This window comes from Sciurus carolinensis, chromosome 6, assembly GCF_902686445.1.
Source record: "Sciurus carolinensis chromosome 6, mSciCar1.2, whole genome shotgun sequence".
NCBI lineage: Eukaryota > Metazoa > Chordata > Mammalia > Rodentia > Sciuridae > Sciurus > Sciurus carolinensis.
Genome location: NC_062218.1, coordinates 114,259,337 through 114,264,439, shown reverse-complemented (window position 1 = coordinate 114,264,439; position 5,103 = coordinate 114,259,337). Strand labels below are relative to the sequence as shown.

The window sequence follows — 5,103 nt, the reverse complement described above, 5'->3', positions numbered from 1 at the left end:
TGTTCAAATGCCATTTTGACCATGATATCTTTGGCCACAGCACTCTATGACTCTTTCCCTAGCTTAGTTTTCCTCCATGGTATTTACTGCATCTCATATTCTGTATATTCTCTTGATTATCTGCCTCCTTTCACCCTCCATGAGAATGGAAATTTTATGTTTTATTTTCTTTAATATTCTTTCTTTTTTCTTTTTCTTTTGGTACTGAGGATTGAACCCAGGGGTGCTTAACCACTGAGCCACATCCACAGCCCATTTTTATTTTTATTTTGAGACTGGATCTCACTAAATTGCTGAAGCTGGCTTTGAACTTGCTATCCTCCTGCCTCAGCCTCTGGAGCTGCTGGGATTATTGGCATGTGCCACTGCACCTGACTCCTCCTATATTCTTTATTATTTAAAATTTTCTCAGTACAAGAGAGGTCACACAATAAATTTGTGTTGAATGAATGCCTTTCTTTTTCCGTTGAAGTTTTTCTTCTTCAGTCATTCACTAGGTCTCCTTCTATTGATCTTCCTGTATTAAAAAAAATATACCTGTGTATTTATGTATGTGTATGTATATGCACACATACATGTACATCTATGTGTGCATATATACATGTTCACACATTTCCTGTGACACTATTAAAGACAACTCTTCTGTCTGTCCTCACTCCTTGCTCCACATGATGGTTGGCAGGGAGCAGAGCCATCAAAACCTCCCAGACCTCACCAGGCCCACCACCTCAGGACTCAGGGAGGCATATAAGACAATGGCATGAACACAAGAATCTAGTGTTTTCCTTGTGTCTCCTCAGCTACTGATCAAAGACAAATCACTGTAACCAAATTACCATACTGAGGTGTTTTATTCTGACAGAAGCTTGTCATTCTGAGATTTCTTTAACTTTTTGAATTCATTTGATTTATCTGAAGTTTTCAAAAAGGTATAGTACATTTTCCATTATCATGTGTGTGACCCAGTTTTTCTTTACAGGCTTGTGTGTCATTCATGACCAGACCCTGTCTACCTCATTAGTTTAGCTCCTGCCACATTCATCCACATGCTCCCCTGACCCACACCCCACCATTCCTATTGGCTTCTTTGTTCTTCAGTAGCATCCTGTGCCTTCCACTCTCTCCAAGCAGACCAGAGCGTTTGAAGAGGAGGGTGAACATGGAGTTTGCATCTGAACTTCAAGTCCAAGTCCTTGAGCTGCCATGCACAATATTCCTCTACCTCTAAGATATGACAAGGGGCTAGTGAAGAATTAACTTCATGAAACTCATTTGGGGTTCATTAGATATCAGAACAACAACAAAATCCATGAATTTTTTGACACTATTTTGGAACCTTGCCAAATTCTCTGCCAGTATATACCCTGTTAGAGTAGGAGAGCCAGGAAATTTGAATAAGAGGCATGAATAGCATGGCTTTCCTAACTGAGATTTTGTTTTTGTTTTCTTTCTTTCTTTTCTTTTTCTTTTGGTATCAGGGATTGATCCCAGGGGCACTTAACCACTGAGCAACACTCCCAGCCCATTTATAAAATGTTTTTAAATTTGTTCTAATTGGTTGTACATGACAGTAGAATGCATTTTGACACATTATACAAAAATGGAGCATAACTTCTCATTCCTCTAGCTGTACATGGTGCAGAGTCACACCAGTAGTGTAATCATACATGTGTATAGGGTAATAATGTCTGTCTCATTCCATTGCCCTTCCCGTACCCGTGCCCCACCCTCCCTCCCCTCTGCATAATCCAATGCTCCTTCATTCTTAATATGGAACGCTTTACAAATTTGCGTGTCATCCTTTCGCAGGGACCATGCTAATCTTCTCCTATGGTTGCAATTTTAGTACATGCACTTCTGAATCAAGCACCAGCCCTTTATTTTTTATTTTGAGGCACAGTCTCACTAAATTCCTGAGGCTATTGCTAAGTAGCTGAGGCTGGCCTTGAACTTGTGATTTTCCTGCCTTAGTCTCCTGAGTAACTGTGATTATAGGCCTAATTGAACTTTTTGATAAAAGTAACTTTTTGGTCCCATCTGTTACTATCCCACCATAAGTGGTAAGAATATCATCAGAATTAGAATTACTAGTATCCACAAAGGTCATGCTTCACTTATCTTGGATTTCAAAGGTGGTTCAGTACTTTTGGGTGTCAATTTACTTGGTAGCAGGGACTAAAGTTGCACTTCTTGTGCTGTCAGGAGAACTGGGGTCATGGGTGGAGGAGAATCCTTCTGGCACAGGGCCCTTATCCAGCACAGTTCACTTTGGCTGAAACACTGGTCCTCTTCTACTAACCCTTCTACAGTCTTCCAGTCTCCATGAAGATAGTGATGCTTTGTATCTTTTCTACAACTCTTGTCTCCAGTGGCTAGTAGACCTATACCTTGTAGGCATATCAAATTATTCCTTAGATTCATAATGAATCTTATATTCAATTAAATTTGAATGGAATTGATAGTAGAGGGGACAATTCACACACACATGGTTCACAAAGTATATGCACCTATGTTAGGTGTTAAGCCATCTTTAAGTGTCAGGTATCCTGGCAGACAACAGAAAAGATATGCCAACATTTCCACTCAGGATAAATCACTGCTATAATAATGTTTGCAACATTAGATATGCTATAAATGAAAAGAGCAACTACTTTAGCATGTATCATTTGCTAGAATATCAATCAAAATTTCTTGAATTATTACAGTCTAGTTTTAATGTATCTAGGTATTATTGTATCCTATTTTTCTTCTGAAGACACTTAGGCTCATTAAACTTAAAAATCTTCACCAAATTTATGTGGATGGTTAGGTTCCCAAATTGTGATTTAAGTAAACTGTACTTTTCCTAGTTTCAGACAACAGTTATTATCGATGATCCTACAGGTCAGGATAACTGATTTGGTCATCCATTTGTGCTGGGATCCATAAACCCTGCAGAACAGCACATAAGATGAAATTGATGAACCCATGACCTGAAATCTCAGAAGGGCTGACATAGCCAGAGCAGAGGGTGCTGTGCGCTACTGTTGAAAGGGAGAAAGACCCCGGAGAGGCTGGGAGAGAGTTTGTAGGAACAGCTCCTGTTATCAGGAACACCTATTCTCTGGGAATATCTAGGTAACAGAACTGCTTTGGAAGCCTTCAGCTTGGCCTGGGGTAGAGAGGATAATGAGGAGCTTTTTACTGATATGCTAGATGACATGCTGGCTTTCTAAATTAATGAGCCAATTTTTTGAATTTTCTCCCTTAACTTCATTTTTTTAATCTTTATCTTGATGAAGTTTTATTTTTATCTGATTTATGGTGGTGCTGAGTCCAATTGTTCAAAGACGCCTGTAAGGAAAACCTGTGTTTTGGTTCAGGTACCTGGAACCTGAATTATCAAGTTTTTATCAGAGTAAATTCTGCCCATGTCTCCCCACCACCTCCCTGCAAAATAGACATGACTCCAAAGCAGGATCAAAGTCAAAGAGTGAGGCTCATTTTTTTTCAAATCTAAGACACAGCAGAGGTTGCAGTGATTTAGGAGGCAGGAGCCACAGAGACCAGGAGGTGTTCTGGAAGCACACTGGGACAGGTTGAGGCAACTGGATCTGGTGGCTCACCTGAACAAACTTAGACTGTGATGTTCTCCTTTTCATCTGCTATTCATTCAGTCATTTTATGTGTCAAATATGTGGTGAGGGAAGGGAAAATGAACATTCAATATGCAGAGTGTCAATCAGTTTAGGTTTAGGGGTAAAAGAGAGGAGAGCAGTCGTTTGTGGAGGCACACAGGATAATGGGAAAGATTTCATGTTTGTTTGCTTCTAGGTGATCTGAGGGCAATAAATGAATAATAATGCCTAGAATATGTGTTAGGATATCCAAATGGATAAGATGGATTTGACAAACAATAGTTTGCTTATTATTGTTATTATTTTTTGAGACACAGAGAAATGCAGTTATCCATATAATTCTTTGAGGAGCTCATTCTTCAGATGACCTAAGGTACTTTGCTTACTACATTCCCTAAACATTGATCAGTCTCATATGCAGTCAAGAATCACTTACAAAATGTTTTTCAGGTAATAGGTATAGCAAACATCATTTTCTCTTTCAACAGGTTTATTTCATATTAAGATTTTGGGATACAAAGTAGGATGAGACCCATTCTTTATTCTCAGTGAACTATTACTACTGCATGGGTGACAGGTGTATAAACGGATCAAGCATGGACTGCTTATTATGGGTGCCCTAAGGAGGGAGTCTAACAGAGTGGTGGTATATGCATTTCTGTATGTGTTTGGGTATACATGTTAACATCACAAAATGAGTCCTAGAAACCATGATGCATGAGCTCAGCATATTTTTATATTATTATGTGTAGTCAGGGCCAGTGGCTCATGCCTGTAATCCCAGTGACTCAAGAGGTTTAGGTGGGAAAATCACCAGTTCAAAGCCAGCCTCAGCAATTTAGTGAGGCCCTCAGCAACTTAGCAAGACCCTGTCTCAAAATAAAACATAAAAAGAACTGGCAATGTGGTTTTCAGTGGTTAAGCACCCCTGGGTTCAATCCCTGGTACAAAAAATTTCTATCATTTGTGTTGTATATAATTACTGTAGAAAATATTAAAAGACATTAAAATGGGTGCCCTTTTTCTAAAATAAAGTGTCAGCAAAGGATAGAGTACTAGACTTAGAGCTAATCTTTGTGTGTGTGTGTGTGTGTGTGTGTGACTTTGACTTTTGACAAGTGTTATCTCATCTCTGAGTATCAGTTTCCTCATCTGAAAAATAAAAAAAATTGGCCTCCAAGGTCACTTCTAGCCATGATAGGCTCTGAGTCTTTGAATCTAAGTACAAATTAATAGAGCACTGTGAGCATAAGTGATTTCTAATTGCTGAAGTGTGACAATTTAAAATAAGGCACAATGGACTCTGTCATTAGCTCTGACACACGTCTCCCTCTATGACAAAGGTCAGGCATTTCAATTTCCTCTGTCTCACTTGCTCCATCCCCAAATCCAGGATCATACTCCTGATACCTGTCTTCTCTTGATGAATCTCTTGTCCAGATTAACAAGGATCTTATTTCTCTGAAGGAAATGGTTCACATGTTGG

At 39.2% G+C, this 5,103-nt stretch overlaps 1 non-coding gene across 1 annotated transcript; it reads right to left on the bottom strand.

Moving 5' to 3' along the window:
* Window positions 1–1,764: 1,764 nt before the first annotated feature.
* Window positions 1,765–1,870, bottom strand: LOC124987697 (U6 spliceosomal RNA). The gene has a single exon (XR_007109226.1). It is a non-coding gene; the product is annotated as a U6 spliceosomal RNA (small nuclear RNA).
* Between the last annotated feature and the right edge of the window lie 3,233 nt (window positions 1,871–5,103).